General features: G+C 34.2%; 1 pseudogene; it reads right to left on the bottom strand.

Moving 5' to 3' along the window:
• Positions 1-10,413: 10,413 nt before the first annotated feature.
• On the bottom strand, positions 10,414-19,719 carry LOC120148971 (annotated as a pseudogene).
• Between the last annotated feature and the right edge of the window lie 5,357 nt (positions 19,720-25,076).

Below are 25,076 nucleotides of genomic sequence, written 5' to 3'. Positions count from 1 at the left end.
ATCCAGATGATGGAAAAATTCCCAGCAAGGCAGATCCAAGTCAAGCAAAGTAAGATTGAAGGCATCTAAAGAGAATATCTTCAGATTTCATTCCGCCTCTCAATATTGATTTTTATTTAAAATTTGTTTTTTAAAATCTCTAATGCATGATATGAAAAATGATAAAAGGAGGGTTCAAGATATAAATTTTTAATAACATCTTAGAACCAAAGGAGGATTCGAGTTGAAAACCTGAAAAGGCGGCTCGAATATTGAATGGTGCAATAACGACATAAGAGATGATCTTAAGCTCTTAATGAAGCACCACACATCTTAAAAACGTTCCTGAGATTCTGGAAACAAGAAGCATCTCTACAAGATGAGCATAACAACCATTTCTTCAAGTTAGTGGAAGCCCAAAGCGACATACTGAACCAACTTAAAAGAACCTACTTTACCAGAATCCACCTACACCTTAAATCAGTCAATAGTTTTGACACTTGCCATATGACTATGATTTTTGAATGATTTAAAAGTGTAGTTGATTTATTGGATATTCATTAAACTTATTGATTATGGTTTGATTATATTGTGAACCTGAAAGGGGTAATACTTTGCAAAATTCTTTCATTCTTCATTAAAGAAAGAAGAAAAAGCATTTTCAAACAGGACAGTCTCAAATGAGGAAGGTCCTTGAAGCAATTGTTGCTTATTCTACCTCTGTTGTAGAAAAAGAATGAAAGAGGCCAGAATAATGAAGCACTTCACATTTTTGAAGGCAAGTGGTCCAAGAAGCTAGAAAGTCTGGAGAATTGAACTTTTGACACTCTCCTATGACATTATTAGCAGCTCATCAAGAAAGATTATCGTTTATCTCATACTGAGGACGATAAGCATCACCAGATAGATTATTTTCCCCAACCATCAATTCATGTTCTCTAGAAGATTACATCATAGAACCATGAACAAGTCACTACCTGCACTCTGGTTATACCGTGATGCTGGCTCAAGTCTTGATACATCATTGCTACTTCTTCTATGCCGATCACTTTCTTTGTTAAGATGATACCCATTATGTCCTTCAGACGATTGCTGAATTTGAATTTGAGGACTTATGGCACATAATAAGACGTTGGAACAAATTCTACATTTGTATGCCGTACAGGATTCCAAAAGTTGAGATAACCAGTTTTACCATCAACTAAACCATTCCATGGTTAGGGAAGAGTGGGATATGGCAGTGTGTATTTTGGAGCAGCAGAAGAGACAGTCACTGTGGCAGTCATTGCAAGAAAATGCACCAACAAAAATCTTCTATTTCATCTTAATGATGTTTATTTCTTCCAGTAAGGTTGTTACACTGGATGCCATCGACAACAAGGTCGAATTCGACAAATCTACTCATCAATTGCTCCAACCGATCATCATTCAGTTCTTGTACATATGTTTTCAAAGGTATGCCAAGACAATAGAAAGCAATCTCTGCATCACTGATTCCAGAGAAAAGAGACAGGACATTGATATCACTGGGGAACTTGTCTCTAGCAGTTCCTCATGCATAGTTTTTAGGGAAACCTAGAAGCATTTCCACCTCATCAGGTTTAAGTGGATTAACTTTATTCCTTCCAACCCATACCAGATTCCATTTTCAGCACTCATCAAGAAAATACTTCTGGATACTTGAAGGTGACTCATCGTCATAAGCTTCAAGAGCCTTACATATCCTTTCTGTCAATTTGGCACTTCCTGTACATGTTTATAAATTGTTCAAATTTGTCAATGGAAAAGCATCATGTATGGTGCATGGAGAAAGCAGAATAAGAGAAAATTTGTTCTCAATTGGCAGATTATGAATATAGCTCATTTTCCGTACAGTAGCACAAAAATACGTCGAATCTACAAATTATGGCTCTACATCATATAAGTACCGTGACATTTTGGTCCAAACACCAATAGGAGCAAGTGCGACGTTCTCATAGTAGAAATAAGAAGGCCCAATAGCATCTTCTGGAAGTGTTCTTTGAGTTATCTGATCTGGTTCGGTAAAAACCCCAAAACCAATCATTGGATTTGAATTGCATGATCGTCTTCATTAAGAAGCTTATTTTCAAAGCTTTCTTTGTTTCTTCATTTTACAAAAATCATAGCCCGAGTTTCACATTTTCTTGTAATTGGGATCATTGTATAATGGCTTCCTATCTTCTACCGAAAGAAGTGTGTCAGCAGCCTTAACTATTTGAGCAGCACATATAAAATTTGTCAACTCTGCAATTGATAAATCCGGACCACATCTCTCCATGACTATTTAGGCCTCAGCCTCTGAGTACCCCATTTTGGTCAGGTATAACAGTTTATTCTCCTCATCAGAATTAGAATTCAGGATTTTCTCAGTATCAGAAAGAACTATCAATATTTGTGAAATCATCCTGAAAGATCCTTCATAATCAGATGAGTTGTTATCAGAATCAACATGTTGCATGGGTGTGGATTTTTGATGAACATGTACCATTGTATATGTAGTCTTGCTATTACATCATATTACTGTTCACATAAATTGGTTTTTCTCCCACAGAAAAGTATATTCCAGAAATAGCCTTCACTGAAAACAAGGTCCATTGTATTAGTCTGGAATGAATTACCAAGCGATTTATACTGCTCTGTCTGACTAAATCCCTCTAGATACAGAAAATGATCACCTCATTCAGAAGACACATATCTCAGACGTTTCTGTCAGAATGATTGAGTACTTCTTAAGTTTGTGACAACATGAAGAGAATTTCTCCAGTTACTTGACAATACTACTTTTTAGTGACACCAGAATGAGAGTATTCAAGATAAATATATTTGGGGCACGAATAAAGCTACAAGTACCTATAACAGTTCATTGTTAAAATTGAACCTCGTGGGGATCATGACATTTCAGTCAAACAGACATTGAGAGTGAATCAGACAGATCTAGAGGGATATCTTGAGGGCCCATTTCAACCAGAAATAGAATATTGGGGCATTTTTGAAGGCTCACAACAATATGAATATTTGGGCATTCTTGGAGGCTCATCTCAACAAGAAGTAATGTTGAGCACACTTTTAACATCTGTATCAGCAAATGTTGGGGCATTTTAAAGGTTCATTCAGACAGATCCATGTGGGGCATTTTGAAGGCTCAGATTAACAAGAAGCAAATATTGGGGCATGCTGAAAGCCCATTTCAATCAGAATTAGGACTGTTGATGCATTTTTTGAACATTTCGTATCAGCAATGTTGAGACATGTTGAAGGCCCATATCATCATGTGTTAAAGATCATTGATTTGAGAAAATATTTCCAATGAGACAGAAAGATATGAAGAATGAAAAGGGTAAAACAGTGACAGTCAAGCTATCTATACATAATTACTTCGTTCATCAAGCAGTTACATCAGGGTCTTGTTGTTGAACAAATATTTACTCAGCAAGTATGGTTTCAAATACCCAATCTTCTTAACCATGTATCACATGACAGCGTGTTCTTTGTTAATATACATCATGGTTGCATGAATAAAGATGGTCCTTAGGCAGACCATTTGATCCAAGGTTCAGTTAGTCAAAATCTCAGCTTTGAATTTTGCATTCTCTGTATCAGTGATAATTGAAAATATTTCTTTGAGATTCCTATCAGTTAGTTTCAACCATACTGTTGAGGTTATGAAGCTGTTTTTCACATCAGTTTTGTTTACTTGATGACATTGGAAAGGGAGACTCGACTCACTTACATTACTGTTATTCCCATTGTTATTGGGATCATCATTACTAGCCAAGATGAACTGAGTTTTCATCTATTTTGGTTTTATCATGTGTGTTTCATCCCCAAGAATTCCACGGATATCCTTCTGTATATTGATCCTATAGTTGAAGTGTTTCTACTTTCTACAATGCTCATTATGAAAGAAAGCATGATCAGTATCACATTTGCCTTTTCCAGAGATGATATCAAGATTTGTTGGTATCTCCTATTCAATTCGACACCAGCACATTTTGTGAATTTGACCAACTTTTTGGTCATACCAACATTACACTTGAATTCCTATTAAGTTTTGTTCTCAAGTGGTCTTGTGACGTCATTCAAAAACTTTGAACAATAGGTAAAGAGCTTCAATAATTGAGAAATTTGAGCAGAAGCCACAGAAAAGGATGAATGTATTGTCAAATGCTTTACGAACATCTGAGCAGAAGCCACAGAAAAGGATGAATATGTTGTCAAGAGTTTTACATCCCACAGAAAAGGATGAATGTGTTGTCAAGTGTTTTACATCTAAGCTGAAACCACATGAGATGAAGAATGTGTTGTCAAATGTTTTACGAACATCTGAGCAGAAGCCAAAGGAAAGGATGAATGTGCTGTCAAATGTTTTACGAACCTGCTATTCAGATGTTGAACCAATGTTGTGATCATATGGTTTCCATTTATTGATCCAAGATGAAGTTTGTCTTTTTCAACTTCAAGATTATAAGATGAGATATGATGAAGATTTCTTTCCGTAGATGGAGAGCTGAAATTTTAACCACAAGAAACTAGTTAAACGACAGGTTGTGGTGCTTTGTTCAAGAACCAATTATATGTGGAGACATGAAAGGAATTGGAATAAATCTTCCTTATGATGTGTTTCAAGAGTCAAATCAGAACAGACTCTACTCTCCCAATTAATCCTTGCTGAGTCAGCCATATCTACATCTTACCTCTTCAAAGATGATATATTCTCTTTTCAAAAATGAAAGCTTTATTGGATTTCTACACAAGTCCAAGCAAATAAAGCCGATATTATCAAAGATAAAATGGGGCATCAAGGTCATAGTTCTGACTACGACAAGAGTTCCACAAATGAAACAATTCTTCTGAGACTTTCATGAAGCAAAGAAGACATAAAGATACAAGTTGATCAGATGGTTCTTCAGAAATGCAAGCTTGATAGCATAAGTTGCTACACTGATATCCAGAGGTGAACCTGGCAATAAATGATGAAGTGGAGGAAAACCGAGTTCACCATTTTGAAGTCAAATGAAGATTGCATAAACATTCATGCATCATATTTAGACATTTGCAAAAATAGGTGCATTTTCATTCATTTTATCCATGTTGAATTCTGACAAGAATTTCAAAGATTTTAGCAAAGATTCAAATCCATCACTTGATGGATCAGCTTTTCCAGAAAAAGTTCATAATGAGAAGAACTCATCTGAAGAAGGAAGAAGAAATTCATAATGAGAAGAATTTGTTCAACCTTTTGCTCAAATCCATCATTTGATGGATCAGCTTTTCCAGAAAAAAGTTCATAATGAGAAGAACTCATCTGAAGAAGGAAGAAGAAATTCATAATGAGAAGAATTTGTTCAACCTTTTGCTCAAATCCATCATTTGATGGATCAGCTTTTCCAGAAAAAGTTCATAATGAGAAGAACTCATCTGAAGAAGGAAGAAGAAATTCATAATGAGAAGAATTTGTTCAACCTTTTGTTTGAATTCATCACTTGATAGATCAACTTTTCCAGAAAAAGTTCATAATGAGAAGAACTCATCTGAAGAAGGAAGAAGAAGTTCATAATGAGAAGAATTTGTTAAACCTTTTGTTTGATTTCATCATTTGATGGATCAGCATCCCCAGTGAAAGAGTTCATAATGAGAAGAACTCATCTGAAGAAGGAAGAAGAAGTTCATAATGAGAAGAACTTGTTCAACTTTTCACTTGAATTCATCACTCGATGGATCAACTTTTCCAGAGAGAGTTCATAATGAGAAGAACTCATCTGAAGAAAGAAGAAGAAGTTCATAATGAGAAGAGCTTGTTCGACCTTTTGCATGACTCTATCACAGAAGGAGATATATCATCATCAGCATTTCCAGAAGAAGTTCACAATGAGAAGAACTCATCTGAAGAAGAAGAAGTTCACAATGAGAAGAGTTTGTTCAACATTTGCTAGATTACATCACAGAAGGAGATAAATTGTCATCCCCAGTGGAAAAGTTCATAATTAGAAGAACTAATCCCAAAGAAGAAATTATTCAACATTGTCATTATAATCAAGTGAAGTCAAATGGATAAAAAATTTTATTATCTTTTCGTCTTTGCCCTATTCTTGTTAACACAAGAATGAGCAAAGAGAGCAAAGAGGGGCAGCTGAAGATACTAATTTTTTTTACCCATTTTATTTATTTATTTATTATTATTATTATAATAATAATAATAATAATTATTATTATTATTATTATAATAATTATTATTATTATATATATTATTATATATATTATTATTATTATTAAAAAGTAATTACAGGCCCAATGAAAACTGGACCGGCCCAGTTACAAACAACCAGAACCGGTCCAGACCAAAATAAAACCCTAAATATTTAGGGTTTCATCTAGGGTTTCTAAACCCTAGCACTGTTGCCGCCGCCACCACCTCCAAGAACTCCCAATAGCCGCCTCTACCGATACTTCCCAAGCCAGATGGTCCAACCAGCTGCTGCCGACGCCTTGCTGCCACGCCCCCGCCTCAAGGAACACTCCAGAACGCCAGATGGCAACCAACAGCCTTCCCTACAGTGAGTCACCAGCCTAGCTTTGGTGACTCACCGAACTTTTCATCCTTCAGACCGGTCCGAGCAAGCGACCGAGATGGCTATAAAGCCATCGTACCTGCAAAAATGAAAAAAAAAGGGAGGAGAACCGAAAGACAGGGAGAACAACAGGAGAACCCAAAGCAACCCAGCAACCACAAAACACTAAAATAATCAAAAAAAAACGGAGAGATATTTACCGAGGAAGCCACGCCATCACCGGAATTCATACGAACCTCCACGCGTCACCGAAAACCTTCGAAAACCGAAGGTATTTTCTTAGATTTACTCCGATCAGGAGCCATTTAAGGAATAAAGACACCGGAACCGTCATTATGACGGTCCGATCTACATTTTGGTGTAAAAATGATATTTTCCGGCCACCGGATGCGGTGGCCGGCGGTGGGGATTACGGCGGCAGACGGCTGCCGGCCGATGACCGGCTTCCCTCAGCTAGAGAGAAGCGAGAGAGAATTCTCTTCTCTCTCAGTTAGAGAGAGAAGAGAAAGAAGAGAAATGAAACGCTGGCCCTTCGGGCCAGCTGGAAGGCGATTATATACCCCTTCCCAAACGACGTCGTTTTGGGGAGGGGTATATATATACTATTCAGATTAGTAATTTTATTTCATTTTATTTTAGTCCTTTACATAATATAATATATATATTTAGGATAAATACCTAATTTAGTCCCTTATAGTTTAGTAATTATCATTTTAACACGAATTAATTAAATAAGGATAAATTACATTATTAGCACTTAGATCTTTTTATTATTCGAGTTAGAGTCTTTAATTTTAATAATTATAATTTTAATCACTTATTAATAATTAGGTTTAATTACATCATTAGTAATTATATTTTTATAATACTATAAATAAGGGCTATAAATTTTAATATTTTATATTATTTTAATTTTATATGTTTTAGTCACTAATGTTAATTATAAGTCTTATTGCTTTTTTTACTATTTTTAAATTTATTTATCTTACTCATTATTTATATTTTAATTTTATATGTTTAAATTATTATTTTCATTATTATTATATTAAAATAAATTATTTTAAAAAAATGTTTTTAATTATTTATTTTATTTTTTAATATCGAAGAAAAGAGCTGTCTTAAAACACCTAGAAGTCCTTTTCTGATATTTCTAAATAAATAAATATTTTATTTATACATATTAATATATTTTCTTTAAATTATTTGAAATAACATAATTATGAATTAAATATATCTTTGAATTTCTAAATTTCCAATAATAGAGACAATTTATAATTAAAAAGTACCAATTTTGGGCGTTGTAGGGGTGCTAATCCTTCCCTAAACGTAACCGACCACGAATCCCTTTTAATTTCTAAAAAAGAATGAATTTTTGGTTATACGCAGATCAGTTTATCTTTTAACTGATGTTTTCTTAAAAACTCTTTTAAAAGATAATTTTTAGGTATTCGACCTACCTGACCCAAAAGGCCGATGGAGACTCCCAAAACATTTTAAAACTATTTATTCATATCACTTTTCCCGCCAAATAAAAATTCGTGCCCGGACGAAAACCGATTACGACAGATGGGACTTCTTTTTTTCCTTTTTGTGGAGGGAATCAATAGGAAAGGAGAAGGAAAGTCATGGAAAGGGAGAAGATGGGACGAATTGGATTGTTGGTATAAATAAACAAAAAGGGGGCAAAAGGTTGAATGTTTGTGTTTATACCGATCAGAGAGAGATGAAAAATGGAACCCGAGGAAACTCGTGGCATGACCCAAAATTAGTTAACCCTTATTTTCATATATAATGGGGTAAGGAGAGATAGGATAGTAAGTTGTCTCCAACGTCAAATTGAGAGTAATTTTCGTAGGAAATTTTCGAATTATGAAATACCCTTCGTGAGACTCGATCGACTCAGTTCAATTATATTTTTAATAAATAAAAAAGGTGACCGACGGCAAAAAGAACTACTTCTATAAGTCGCCCGTCATAAAAGTTGAGCGCGGCACACTTCCGGGGAAAAATATTGTTGTTCTTGTTATAAAATTGGGGATTCACTTGGATTTTGGCGCTAATTTGTGGGTGGAAGGTCATATGCTAATGTCGGATAATTGGATCACCGATGGTTTACTTGTATTTATTTATTTCTTTATATTAGACCTTTTTTATTTGGCAAGTTTCTCTTCGTTTTTAGTAATTCGAGTCATATACTAAGGTGGCGTTTAGTTGACATGAATCTCTTGGAATTGGGGGAATTGGAATCTATAATGGTTTCAACTTTCCATCAAATGAGGGAAAGTGAATTCTATCCAAGAATGGATAGAATTCAATTCCCTTATTGGAGGGAATTGAAATTTGATCATACTACACTCATCAATCTTTAGGTAACTTATTCATATATTGAATAAAAATATTTTTTTATTATTTCAGGTCGGGTCGGGTTTCTAATTCATATATTCGGGTCGGGTCGGATGAAACTTTATTTTGGTCGGGTCGGGTCGGTTTTTTTTTAAGGGTGATATTTGGGTCGGGTCGAGTTCTGGTTTAGGGTGAAAAATAATTGACCCGAAAATATATATAATTTTACCTTATATATTTAAGAATAATTACAATAATACCCCTCTATATATAATTTTTTTCAATTAAGTCACTATTTTTATTGAATAAAAATAATTTTTTTATTATTTCAGGTCGGGCTGGATTTCTAATTCATATATTCGGGTCGAGTCAGGTGAAACTTTATTTTGTTCGGGTCAGGTCGGATTTTTTAAGTGTGATATTCGGGTCGAGTCGGGCCGAATTTTTTTAAGTGTGATATTCGGGTCGGGTCGGGTTCGGATTTAGGGTGAAAAAAATTGGACCCGACCCGGAAAAATATATAATTTTACCTTATATATTTAGGAATAATTACAATAATACTCCTCTATATATAATATTTTTTAATTAAATCAATGTTTTTATTGAATAAAAATAATTTTTTTATTATTTCGTGTCGTGTCGGGTCGGGTTTCTAATTCATATATTGAATAAAAATAATTTTTGGTAACTAATTAACATACTCCAATTGGAATGTATGAAAATATTGCTCTATCTTTTGGTAACTTATTAACATATTTTGATTGCGATGATTTTAACTTATGATGTTTATTATCATGATTTATTGAAATGAATAAATAATCAATCAATAAAATGAAAATTTAATATTTTTTAATTTTTTATAATATATTACTACATGTAAGTTGTAAAACAAACTAAAATAAAGCAAAAAAAAACAAAGGCAATTATGTCATTTTACATTACTGAAATCAAATTCATCTGACATGCCTAAGAACCAAACAAAATATGAAATTGGATTTCAATTCCTTCACAGATTCCAATTCCCTCAGAAACATTCCAACGAACCAAACGCCATCTAATTCTTGACATTAGGGTTCATCCGAGTTAAATTTGAGTACGTAATTGTGATGAATTGTGTTTTTGATATGTGTGTGTACTTTGTTAGATCAAGTAGATGTTGGAGAGAGAAAAAAATTAAGATTATTTAAAATTTGAATTGAGTGTAATCAAAATTGAATTTATATATAATTATTGATATGTATAGGCATTATCATTCGGATTGATGAATGATATGTTTCGGCTCACTTTGAGCTTGAGTTGATGAGATATGTTTAAGTATTTAGCAATTTTTCTAAAACTCTTGAAGATCAAACTAAAATTTTCTAAGTCATTATTGTAAATTTCCCAATGAAAGAGGATAAAAAAAGCATGATTCAGATATATTTTTTTTAAAACCCAACATAGACAAGTAGTATAGATTCCATGAGAGATCAATATAGAAAAAGAGGAGAGAAAAGCAGGGGATATAATGTTGAGTAGGATGAAGTATTAGAGCTCTAGGGAAAAGAGAAAAATATGAGTGAAGTTTGAACATGTATGATAGAGTGGCCTGCAACAGCCAATTCATATATCAAGTACTAACCACGCTTTGGAAACATGCTTCACATCCTTGACTGATTCCACTTATCTTCATATTCATCCATGAACTTGTCGTTGAATTTCTTGAAGCTCGACATGATGGCAGGCATGTCTTCCTCCGCAGGTAAAATCGTTGTCCTCAAGTGGAAGACCCTGCCGGAAACAGCAAAACAATTAAGCATTTTGTAAAACCATCAAACAACTAATCCATGTGAATCATCGAACATGAGCCGAAGGAATAAGTTTAGAAGTTTTCCGAACAGGAAAGATGATTGTTTGAGTTTCGAAGTACCCTTCTTTTTGTCCGAATCCGGAACCAGGGACAGTGGAGATGCCTGTTGCTTCCAACAACTTGAGACAATAGAAAACATCTGGTACCTTTCCTGCCTTCTTGGCAGCTTCTATAGCATTAGGAGGCAAGCGTATTTGAGGAAACGAATACATGGCGCCTGTAGGATCACCGAGAAGAAAGTACTGATGAACAGTACCATAAAACCAAGGATTTCGATTGACCAGTTGATAAGAACAACAATTTACCTTCGGTGAAATTACAAACCACATTCTTGCAGCTGTTAAATCCATCAGTCATTATCCTTGCTCTTCTTCTCAACGATTGAAGGATTCCATGGCTGCAAGTTTTAATGTTAGTTTAATCAGTGCTAAGCAATCATTTATCACGATCATGAGAACACTGGAAAAATGCACCCACCTTTTTTATTAAACCAGAAAGAAAAACATGCATTAACTGTCTTTGGGAATTCTGTGTTAGTAGGCATACCTTTCCCTAATAAATTGCTCATATGAAATATCCCCAGGTTTGAGAGGGTTGACCATCAATCCCATCTGTAAAGAGAAGAGAAAGCTACGGGTTAAGAGATCAACAACAGAAACTTAAAAGTGCTCGAAGTCACAGAAAATAGAATGACATTTAACTCACAAATATCTGAGCAGGAACATTAGGACTGAGTGCTATTGATGCAATCTTGTAGATCTCATCAACTGTCTGTAATATAAGATAAGGAAAGCAAAATTGAACTGAGTATCCGTTCGAGCATCTGTATTTCATTCAATCCCCAAAAGAAAGTCTATGATTGTGAATATGAAAGCAACTTAGTTGTGTTTTCTGTTTAACATCATCGAAGTTGGGAAACCACTATACCTTTCTAACATGGAAATTCAATAGCAATAGTGCTAAAATTATTTTACAATGCATCACGTATTGACATTTGGGAGAAATTCTTGGCTCCCTCTGAAAAACACTCATTAAAGCAAATTAAAACGACTCGAACCTGGGGAGGAAGGTTGGTCATCTCAAAGTACCCTCCTCGCTGCCCACATTCACCCCAATATCCTTTAGACACGGTGTGGAAAGAAATGAGCTGCACTTCCTTGCTTATGGAGGCCCCATATCCATCAAAACCTTCCATTGGTAAAAGGAAAAATATGCAATTAAAAACAATTAACACTCCATGAGAAAAATTCAGACCTAGTTTCGTCTATCAGCAAGATAGAATCTACCTTTCTAGCACTGATAAAGGGACGCTCGTCCTGGTATATATTCTGTTGATAAACTTCATCTCCAAGTAACACTAAGTTTTCTTGGTAACAGAAGTTTATTATTTCTCTTAAATTAGCTTCACTGAGACACTGACCAGTAGGGTTCCCAGGGTTAAATCACCATTGCTCTCACCTGGTCATATATACAGCACAAAAAAGATTCATTTACCAAAATGATAACAGGTACTGTAGTATTAGATCCAAAGGGAGTTTAAGCATAGCAAACAACTTTTGCGAATCAAATGGAGAAAATAAATTTGGTAAGTAAAAACCATTTGGTGCCAACCAAAATTAATCAGATTTTTTAAGTCCCAACAAGAAGAATGGGATTATTTAGTCAACAAATTATGTACGCTTAATTTTCTTAAGCAGGCATCCTTTTATCCATCATTTTATCCAATTATGATGTTTGTGTAGTTTCAGAACATGTTTCTGGAATTATTTTGCAAACAAGCAAAACTAAAAGTATACTGACAGTTAGTCCTTTGGAGCGAGCCTCTGCAACTGATTTGCGAAGATTGTTAGCATCTAATCCCCAGTTTGCAGTCTCTTCGAGGTAGTATGGAACAAGTGAACCACCAAGGAGAGATATTGTAGCTGAGTAAAGTGGATACTGTGGGACAGGAACCAAAATCTGGCAGAGCAAAATTTTTAAAAGAATACAACATATCATTAGAACTATGCACTGGGAACATAGTAAATCTCTAAATTATAATTTACAAGGCAGAAGAAATCAAACTAGGGGAATACAGATGATGAAATCATGTTTTAGAGAAATGGATAAGGAAAATATGTTACCCCATCCCCTTCGCCGCGGATAATACAATTCAAGATTTGCATCACACCTTTGCTTGCACCATCAGTGAGAAATATGAGTTCCGGGTCACTGCAATTGGAAAAAGAAGCAAACAATCAATAAGCTTAATACTTTGGAACCAAAAATGAGAAATTGTTTGTAAGAAAGGTGATATTGTGAGTGATGGCATCTAGATTATCACCTAGGATAGCCATCACGCCTTTCAATGAACTCAGCTACCTCCTTCCTGACTCCCGGAATACCTCTGGAATCACTGTATGCACCTAGATAGATAGTGAAGGAACAAATGTTATTTATATTGTAGATCATATTTGAATACTTCAAATTCTTAAAACCTTCTGGAACGGTTCAGAAAAGCTATAATAGGATATTAGTAAAGTAATAAGTAAAATATAGAAATAATTCAAATAAACGACAATATAAAGGTTGCCAATTGTCGTGCAGTCTATGGTAGAATGTTGGACTCTTAAGTTCCAGTGAATAGGAATCAAAACCTTGGCAATCTCAAATATAAAAAAATATGGCAAGATAAAAATTCAATTTGTAGACTATTTAACAAGTATATAGACTGAAGAAAAAAAGCGCAAACGGAAGGTATTTCAGGTGGCTTAACAACAATTTTCGTATAAATAGCTCAAAGATATACCTAGACCACCAGAAGTCAGTGAAAGATAATGTTTTGCTCTTGCAATTGCATCTGCGGGAAACAGAAGTCCTACATTAGGATCATCTAGCAGAAATGGAGCTTGGCACAGAGCAACCACCTGCGGTAGCACAGATTTGTTGGTTCAATACATGTTATTAACAACTGAATGAGCAAAACAAAGAATGACTCCAACAGATGAAAACCGAAATACATAGAACTTATACCTGGCGAGGAAAAGTCAGGGGTTTTTGTCCAAGAGCATGAGGGTTGCCAACATTTGTGAAAATAATCTGTAGACATAACAATAAAGCCATGAAACAAATTAACATGTACACGTCAGTTTTGCAATCTAACAGCTCCATGTTTGTAGAGCTCAATTCACTGATCACATGCAAAATCATCAAGCCATACTTCCAAAAACATCAAAAATATGAAATTCTGAAAAACATTCTTCCTGAGAAGCATTAAATACATGGAAATGCAGTCTCCCAGCACTTAAATGTAGGAATTATAGAAATGAGCTGTTAAGAGATTCTGTAATTATTTTCTGTTTTTCAAATCCCTTATTTCAAGGGATTACATCTCCTAGGATTAGTATCTTTCCTAACTTAGAGTTTCCTAGTTTAGAGGCATAATTTGTATATAAATATGTAATATGTTTCTACTGAAAGGATGCAAGAATAAAATAACAGACTTGTTTGTTTCCTACAGTTTGTTTTCTACTATACAGTCTGTTTTCTTTCTACTATACAGTCTGTTTTCTTTCTACAGTCTGTTTTTCTACATGGTATCAGGTTAGAGCGATCAATCCGATTTCCGCTTCTCTTTAAATCAATTCCTGTTCAACTCTATTTTTTTCATGGCTAATCGGGATCTCTCAGCATCCGAAATCACTTCCCAGACCAGCCCATCTCAATCTGTTTTAAAGATTTCAGATTTCAGTTTTTCAGTGCAGCAGAGGCAAAATCGCCTCTGGTGTGAACATTGTAAGAAACCAGGCCATATGATAGATCAATGTTGGAAGCTGCACGGAAAACCAGCCGACTGGCAGCCCACACGGTCCAGGTTTCAAAAGGAGGCCCATATTTCCTCTCAAGATGATTCCTCAATGCAGTTTTAGCAAGAAACAGATAGAGAAGCTGCAGCAGATTTTGAGCAGTATGACAACCAAGCCTACCAATGTGACTTATATTGCTATTGATGGAAATAATCCATATGCTTTCTCGGTACAATGGATAATAGACTCAGGTGCATCAGATCATATGACAAGAAATATTGATCTCTTGGAGGAATATAATGAAAGCATCTTACCACCTTCTTTCAAAATAGCAGATGGCTCTCTTACTATAGTCAAAGGGAGTGGTTCTATTACATTAAACAAAAATCTAATACTTCATAATGTCCTCTATGTTCCTAGACTTGCATGCAATCTGCTGTCAGTCAGCAAATTAATTAAAGATTCTAGTTGTAATGTTGTGTTTGGTACTGGTGGTTGCATTTTTCAGGCACATGACTCGAAGAGGGTGATTGGCAGTGCTAGGCTGGGAAAAGGATTGTACACCCTTGGAGGTAAAGCATCTCATAATCATGCCTTATCCAGTGCTCTTAGGAAACCAATTTTATCTTCTGATCTCAATACCGATAAAATTATGTTATGGCACTCTAGATTAGGTCATCCTAATTTTTACTTTCTTTCCAAAATGTTACCGAACTTATTTATAAATAAAGATCCATCCTTGTTTTCCTGTGAAATTTGTCAAATAGCCAAACACACCAAAAAACCATATATTGCAGCCAAATTTGAACCAACAACACCTTTTTCCATAATCCATATTGACATTTGGGGCCCTTCTCCTGTCAAAAGTATTTCTGGGTATAAGTGGTTTGTGTCTTTTATAGATGATTACTCTAGGACAACATGGGTATTCTTAATGAGAGAAAAGTCTGAGGTTGAGTCTCTTTTTAAAAGTTTTTATCAAAAAGTTGAAACCCAATTTGACACAAAAATAAAAATTCTGAGGAGTGACAATGGGAGTGAGTATTTGAATAAAACTCTTGGGTATTTCTTTAAGGAAAAAGGCATTGTTCACCTTACGTCTTGTGTCAACACACCTCAACAAAACGGGGTAGCAGAAAGGAAAAATAGAAATCTTCTAGAGGTTACTAGGTCTCTTCTGTTTGCTGCTAATACTCCTAAGTATCTTTGGGGGGAAGCTCTTCTTACAGCCACGTACCTCATCAATAGAATGCCAAGTAAGACTTTAGATTTCAAAATTCCTACTAAGGTTCTGTTTCAGCTTTTTCCCCATTTTAAACATTTAAACTCAAGTCTTTCTCCTCGGGTGTTTGGGTGTACAACCTTTGTTCATATCCACAACAAAGGGAAATTAGATCCTAAGTCCATAAAGTGTGTGTTCTTGGGCTATTCTTCGAGTCAGAAGGGGTGTTACTCACCTTCCACAAAAAAGACATGTCTCCTTTGATATTACATTTTTTGAAAACCAACCTTATTTTTCGGGAACAGAAATTCAGGGGGAGAGTTATAAGGAATTTCAGCCTGTTCAAACCAATATTTCTTTACAGCCTATCATTTCTTTACCTATTACTGTCTCTCCAAAGCCGGCTAGCACAGTTCCAGTTCCTAGTGAGGGTGATGGGAATAACCTAAATAACTCTGATGAATTACCTTTCTCCTTACCTCATAACTCTAGTACGTGCAAAACCCCTTCCACCACTACAAAAAATGCACCTAACAATGACCCTAAGACCATAACTCCCCATCCGAAACAACTCAGTGTTTACTCAAGAAGAAGGAAAGATGTTGCTGAAGAAATCAGTTAGCCTAGCATTCGCCAAGAACCAGATTCGGATCCAGTTGCCTCTGAAAACCAAGAACTAGATTCGAATCCTGTTGCATCTGAAACAGAAGGTAATGATGGTTACCATGAGGCTACTACTGTTGATCTTGATGACTTTCCTATTGCTATTAGAAAGGGGGTAAGAAAATGCACTGCTCATCCCATAAATAAGTATGTTGCATATGGGAAATTACAGTCTAATTTCAGGGCCTTCACTGTCAGCATTAACAGTATGAAAATCCCAAGAAATGTGACAGAAGCATTTCAATCTCCTGAGTGGAAAAAGGCTGTGGAAGAGGAGATAAAAGCGTTGCAAAAGAATAAGACATGGAGTTTGACAGATTTGCCAGAAGGGAAGAGAGCTGTTGGATGTAGGTAGATATTCACAGTCAAATATCATTCGGATGTGAGTGTGGAAAGATACAAGGCAAGACTGGTTGCTAAAGGTTTTTCTCAGTCCTATGGCATCGACTACCAGGAGACTTTTGCACCGGTTGCTAAATTGAATACCATCAGAATATTGTTATCAGTAGCTGTTAACATGGACTGGAAATTGCAGCAGCTGGACATAAAGAATGCTTTTCTGAATGGAAACCTTGAAGAAGAAGTATACATGGAGGTCCCCCTGGATTAGAAGGAAAGTTCACTAAGAAAACTGTGTGCAAGCTCAATAAATCCTTATATGGCTTAAAACAGTCTCCCAGGGCTTGGTTTGATCGATTTGCTAAGGCTATGACACAGAATGGTTTCAAACAAAGGCAAGCGGATCACACATTATTCAGAAAAATTACACGGAGTGGTAAGATAACCCTCCTAATTGTCTATGTAGATGATATGATTATAACTGGCAGTGATATAAAAGAAATAGAAAAACTAAAGATGAATCTTGCAAAGGAGTTTGAAACCAAGGATTTAGGGAGTATGAGATATTTCCTGGGTATGGAAGTTGCAAGGTCCGAAGAAGGGCTGGTCATAAACCAGCGTAAGTATGTTTTGGATCTTCTTGCAGAAACAAGGATGCTCGACTGCAAACCAATTGAAACTCCAATGGAGCCAAGCTTGAAATTTTGCAAGGACCGGACTAGAAATCCAATAAACAAGGAAACCTACTAAAGGTTAGTTGGGAAGTTGATCTACCTTTCACTGACCAGGCCTGATATTGCATACTCAGTGAGCATTGTTAGCCAACATATGAGTGATCCCCGAGAAGAACATTTGGAAGCTGTTAACAGAATTATAAGGTTCTTGAAGTTTACCCCAGGAGCTGGACTTATATTTAGAAAAAATCAAGACAGAACAGTGAAGGTTTATACGGATGCAAGCTGGGGAGGTGAATTAACTGATAGAAGGTCAGTTAGTGGCTATTGTGCCTACGTTTGGGGTAATTTGGTGACTTGGAGAAGTAAGAAACAAGCCGTTGTCTCTCGAAGTAGTGCTGAGTCAGAGTTTAGAGCAATGGCTCTCGGAATATGTGAAGGAATGTGGATTAAAAGACTGCTCACAGAACTGGACTTAGATGACAAGAATAATTTTGAGATTTTTAGTGACAGTCAATCAGCTATGAGTATAGCAAAAAACCCAGTGCAACATGATAGAATGAAACACATTGAGATAGACAAACATTTTATTTATGAGAAAGTCAACAATGGAGTTGCACAACTACAGTACATTCCGACAAAGAAACAGCTTGCAGATATCTTCACCAAAGCCCTTCCACGAGTGAATTTTGATGAGCTGTCATTCAAACTGGGTATATACAACATATATACATCAGTTTGAGGGGGTGTAGGAATTATAGAAATGAGCTGTCAAGAGATTCTGTAATTATTTTCTGTTTTTCAAATCCCTTATTTCAAGGGATTACATCTCCTAGGATTAGTATCTTTCATAACTTAGAGTTTCCTAGTTTAGAGGGATAATTTGTATATAAATATGTAATATGTTTCTACTGAAAGGATGCAAGAATAAAATAACAGACTTGTTTGTTTCCTGCAATTTGTTTTCTACTATACAATTTGTTTTCTTTCTACAGTCTGTTTTTCTACAATAAAGAACTCTAGTAAACTATAGAGATTCCATATACTGCATATAGATACACGCAGACATTTTAATTGTGTCTGTTAACAAGAATTCGACCCTTGAGAAAAGTTCAGACTAAAGATGAATATAGGAATCAACTCATCAAGGCAGGCATTTAACTAGGAAACTAGTAATCAAATCACTGAATACTCTGAAGACACCAAATAACTTACAATTCTAAAGAGAAAAAAATCACAAGAACAGGCTATGTGTGGTAAACAAGTACTATAAGCTTAGCTCAAAAGTGTGATCATCCTAATAATGATAATTTCTCAAAAATATCTAAGAACAATAAGGTTTTTCAAAAGCCCCAACAAAGAATATGTAGGGAACCAGAATTTACACATTCTATGTTGATCACAAAAGCTAAAATCACCAATACATAAACTTCTTGGCCAACTAGTTGGTGAGCATAAGAAGCTGAAATGGATGCCCAACTAAAATCCGCAGAAAGCAAGCTAAACACATACCTTCTTCCCTTCCTTCTGAAGCTCAGAAGCTCGAAGATACAACTCGCCTCGGACTGCATATTGAACTTTCTTCACGTTTTCATTCAGTGTCTCATAGTCTAATGCCTTAAGACCCATGATACCCAACTTCCTTCCTTAAACTTATCAATCTATGGACTCAGTACTCAAACCTATAAAAAAAACCTTAACCCATAAGTCGAATTTAACATCTCGATTTTTCATATACGAAATCAGTTCGTTTTCCAGTTCCAAAAAGAGAATAAAAATCGCCAAAACAATTTGAACGTGACAATATAATCACTATAAAATCGTTCTAATCCTAAAACTTAAAACCGACCATAAAGCACATCTGACACGAAAAAACATGAACTAAAGAGAATTTCCTGCGATCAAACAATTATCAATCCATAAGGAGCCAACCCAGAATACTTGAAAACCCATGCAGAGAAATGCATTTAGAAAACGAAAAGTAGAAAACGAAAAGCAAAAGTCAATAAATCAATGATCTGTATCAACACAATCACGTAGTTAAAACATAAATCCCAGAATCCGCAAAGGAATAAAGTAAGATTCAGAACCCATACTCGATTAATCACAAATCACAAAAGAATCCAAACAGCTTAGCCTTAAACTCAACCAGAAATGAAAAGACTCCTCTAAACGAGACTAACCCGTGGGGATGAGTGGCGTGGGGAACTGATATCCCGAGGGATAGTTGGTTAAGTTGCAAGTGTCAAGCAGACTTTTCATGTCAGGGAAAAAGGCAATATAAAGATGTGGCAAAAAATGTGGCAGTGGCAGCAGCAGAGCCACTGAAAAATGGATTATTTCGAAAATATGGGAATTCAATTTGGATGTTTGACAAGGGATAAAATTGATCGGGGAAGTGTGGTGTAGCTTCAAACTGTGAGTTCTTGGTAGAGATTCAGTTGAGCCCAACTCCAAGTGTGGTTCATATTGGATCCGTTGGGGGTATTTTTCCCAATCTTTGTAATGGCAATGGTAGCAGGGTAATTTGGTCAACATTCATTAACGTATCATTGTTGTTTTCTTATGGAATTATTTGAGGCATAATTTATTATATTTAGCGTGTTGACAAAATAAGTTCTAGATGCCTTATGATGGATGGCAAATGATTTTACGTAGGGCACAAGGTTCTTAACATTGTAGTCGTAGGATTGAATCTCACGGAGAGTATTTCATAATTCGGAGGTCTCCCATGGAAGTTGCTCTCAATTAGGCGTTGGGGGCAGCCTACTATCATACCTCCCCTTATCCCATTACATATAGGAAAAAATGTCAGCTAATTTTTATCAAAATTACTTAACAAATTCTTGGTTCATGAAATGAATATATTTATTATATTATAAGTATTTTTTGAGTCTTATTATATAGTCTCAAAATAATATCTACCCTATTTCAGCTCAGATAAAATTATGCCAGGTATAATCTAAAAATATTTTTTAAAAAAGATACATATATATTAGAAAAAAATTACATGAAGACAATTCAGACTTCACGGAACAAATAAAGCTATTGACTCATGCATACCTTTCAAATAAAGCTGCTCAAACCCTAATCACCTAAAAAAACATATCACTATTGACCACTGGGTCTAAACACTTTACCTAACCCTAATTATCCTAACTAAATTACCAAATTGAAAATATTGACTCGATTATTTCAACTATGATATCATCAATTAAACAGAACCAAATTACATCTCACAAGAGATCAGTTAAATACATTTTGACCGAACTAATTTTCATACATCTGATAACCATCAAAACTGACATTTCCAGATTAAAAACGTAATTAATCAATTACATTGGATTTGTTACATCTATGTTATAGGTTATTATAAATGCTCGAAATAAGTTAAATTTATTACAATTGGTATGATAGTTATGATATTTGTTATATGATAAATATGATGTTTATATGTTAAAGAAAGATAATTGACGATGATTATGATATATAAATGTTATGTGGAAATGAAATATTTAGGGTATGAACTGTTCATTATTTTATGATATGAAGAGTTTGATATGTTGATATATTGATATCTTTGATAATTGTATAATATATAATAATTAATGGAAAATCTCATTGTATGTTGCATTGAGAGTCGTAGGTACATTTGACATGCCATTAATTTGAGTACTTCCTGTTAAGTTACGGTACATTCATGTACATTATGATCTGCACCGTTGGTGCTCACGTTATGATTGCACTTGGATAGCATTATATGTTTCAATTAAGATTGACACCGTGATGTGCCCTGTGCGCACCTTAGGTTATACTCACGTACCTTGCATTCTCATAAATATGCATTGGACTATGAATTTGAAAATAAGCTATGAATTTGAAAATAAGTTATGAATTTGACAGTAAGTTATGAGTTTGAAAATAAGTTATGAATCTGGAAATAAGTTCTGATTCAGAAAATAAATTCTAAAATGTTAAAGTATTTATTATGAACATGGAATATGTGGATGAATATGAAAATGAAAAATGAGAATAAAATAAGAAAGTTCTTAAAAGTATTTTGAATGAAATAGAGTACGACATGATTGTTATGTTTATTACTGATTATCATGGTTTTGAAAAAATCATGAGATGATGATTTTCAGGTCTCTGATGAGGAAAGACAACTTGAATAAATCGGTTTGGATATTTAATGATTTTATTTGAATTTAAGTTTAATGTTTTGAATTGTTATGATATTTTAAGTTAAGTTTTATATGAAGAAAAATAATGTTATGATGTTGTTAAGTTGTTTAATATTTTATTTCACCTTAGTTTGTTTATAATGTCTCACTAAGTAAATACTTAGCGTGTGATGATTTTAACGCATAGGTAAAGAAGGGCAAGTAAAGTAAGGAGTCGAGTTGGCATCAATCAACAAAGAACAACTACATGTATCAGTAATGACATCCTACTATTTTAAATTTTCTAAATGGCATGGATACGAATAAGAAATGTCTAAGATAAATTATTAGGTTATAAATATGAATCGAAGTTTTATATTTTATATAAAAATTATATTTTACGAGAACAAAGAAATATTTTAAAATTAGGCAGCTTTTAAGTAGTATTGTTTACTATTGAACTACTAAACTTGTGCCTAAAATAAAACTTGATTTATATGATAATTATTATTTTATGATTTTACACTATTAATGGAATAATTGTACAGTTAATAACGGAACAAAATTTTAAGCATTTATGATCAGTGAATGTTTGTAAAGTTGATGTGACATCTTTAGCTCGTATTTTGAGATGTATATGGGCTATGGGTGTTACACTTACGGGCCTTAAATAGGTCACTTATAACAATCCAAAGTGAGTAGTATCGATACTCTACTTGCAATATCGATACCCTAGGGTCAAGTATCGATACCCCTATAAGTATCAATACCAAAAATGGCCTCTGTTGTTGAAAAATGAGGCTTAGTATTGATACTTTTACCATGAGTATCGATACTGTAGGGGCAATATCGATACTCTTCTAGCAATATCGATACTCCCTGCTTGAAATCCCTAAATTTTGCCCCAATTCATCCAATATCAATATTGTTCATCACAATATCGATACTCAAACCCATAAATGTTTTATTTAGGCTTGGGAAACACCTAAAAATCATCTTTAATGTCTTAGTTTGGTTCCTAATCATGTGCTAAAGTGTTAGGGAGTTACTCAAGGTTATAAGATTGCATAAAAACGTCTTTTTTACACATAAAACATGATTTATTCATGAATTCAAAGATAAACCCTAAAATGCTCAAATATCCAAAGCCTAGCAAATTCTTTATATTTACAAAGCCTTAACACTCCAAAGGATTAGAAATACACTACCTTGATGTTTGAATCCCGAAATGAAGCTCCTTACTTATTCATAAGCCTATAAATGAATCGAACGAACACGAACAAGAGTATGCTCATGTTTGTTCGTTTAACTTTAACCAAACAAATGAACGAACATGAACATAAACGAACATGAAATTTCTTGTTCGTGTTCGTTCAATAAGGAATGTAGCTTGTTCGTGTTCATTAATGTTCATTCATTTAAATAATAAACGAACATAAACAAACACAATAACTGAACATGAACGAATATAAACGAGCTTTGTACAAACATAGAAAATGAACATAATCAAACACAATAAATGAATGTAAACAACAACAATAACCACATAAAATTCATTATTCATTAATATAACCTACAACTTCAGAGTTAAAATTATTTGGGTTTTAAATGAGCATGATTTATATTTTCTTTAGTTGATTTTAGTTTAAAATTATTTGGGTTTTTAAAATATTAATGATTAGATCTTAATATTTTAAATGGATATGTATATTAGGTCGAATATAAACGAACGAACATACATGGACATAAACGAACGAACATAAATGAACATACACAAACATAAATAAATGAACATAAATGAACGAACATAAACGAAAGGATTACCGAACATCCACGAACGTAAATGAACGAACGAGACATTTGTCTGTGTTCGTTCATTTAATTAAACAAACATAAAATCTTGTTCATTTTCGTTCGTTTAATAAATAAACGAACATAAACGAACTTCTCATCAAATGGTTCACGAACGGTTCACTGAACGTTCGGTTCGTTTACAGGCCCACTTATCCACACTCATCCCTTTTGTGATTTGGTTGATTTCTCACACTTTCTTCTTGTCTATGGCACTTGGAGAGGAAAGTGGGAGAGAAGAAAATGAGAAGAAATAAAGAAATGAAGAGGAGGAGAAGATGAAACGTGATAAAGCCTATTTTTTTTAAAAATGGGAAAAACACATTATTGGTCCCTCTTTATCTTTTCATTATTCAAAAATCTCCTTTTTTATGGCTAATTTGGTTCAAGTCCAACCCAATTAAGTCCAACGACTTAAATTATGAAATCCACGGGGTTCACAAACTCTTCGGGTAAACCCGAAGCTACTAATCCGAAATTTAAGGTGTTACAAGATTATTATATGTTGATATGAAAATTTTGTTTACGTGTCTTTGTGATATTGGAAGCTTAAGAAGAAGTTAGAGTTTCCAAAATAAATGGGAAAGAGAAAACTATTGTGGAAGAAGTTATTGAGTAAACTGATTATCTTATGTATACCAAAAGCTTGAATTAAGTGAGTGTAGTTAGGGATGAGCGTTCGATTGAGTCGAGTCAGGAAATTTTGAGTTATTTGAGTTGATGATTTCTATTTTACAACTCGGAGTTGACTTTAAATTTTTTCGAGCCGAGTCGAGTCAATTTTTTGAGTTTTTATTTAAATTTAATTGTAAATATTTATAATATTATAATATTATTTGATTCTAATTTAAGTAACTTCCTATAATCATATATACAATACAAATATATTTCTTCATATTTGATATACATATATCATACTAAACAGAAGGACTAGACTCAAACTTGAAAATAAATCCACTAATTACTAAAAAATTCGAGTTGAATTTTACAACTCGATTTGAACTTGAATCTTTTTTTAGCAGAATCGAGTTTACGAAATTACAACTCGAAGTCAATTCGAGTCGAATCGAGTAGAAAAAATTGGTTTTTGGAGTCGAGTCGAGTTTTGCTCACCCGTAAGTGGTTGATATAATGTCAAAGTTTATTTTTATATTATATTGTGTGTTATATTAATGTGTTGTTGTCATCCATGAAATTTATAATTGTTAAATCGAAAATCATATCAAATAATCAAGGTATGATGATGTGTTTTGATATTCAAAGTTTTTATGCTAGATGTGTTTGAGCATATTGATGGTTGCTACAAAAATAGAAACGAAAACTTGATAGTGATAAATTCCATGATTGCTTGGGCTATGAGTTGTATTAATAATAATGTGTGATTCTCTCCCTGTGAATTAATTGTATCAATGTTTATAATAGAAAAACGCTTAATGTTTATATTACACCATATTTGTAATTTTAGATTATGATTTATGTGTAACATTTATAATAAAACAAAATAATATTTATATTTAAATCTATAATTATAATTGTAATATTAGATAACATTAACCGAACCCTTTAATTCATGAAAATGGTGGGATATCCCATTTTCGAACTTCCACTAAAAAATCGA

The sequence above is a fragment of the Hibiscus syriacus genome, unplaced genomic scaffold, assembly GCF_006381635.1.
Source record: "Hibiscus syriacus cultivar Baekdansim isolate YM2019G1 unplaced genomic scaffold, ASM638163v2 tig00110988_pilon, whole genome shotgun sequence".
NCBI classification, from domain to species: domain Eukaryota; kingdom Viridiplantae; phylum Streptophyta; class Magnoliopsida; order Malvales; family Malvaceae; genus Hibiscus; species Hibiscus syriacus.
This window is presented reverse-complemented; position numbering and strand designations above follow the sequence as displayed.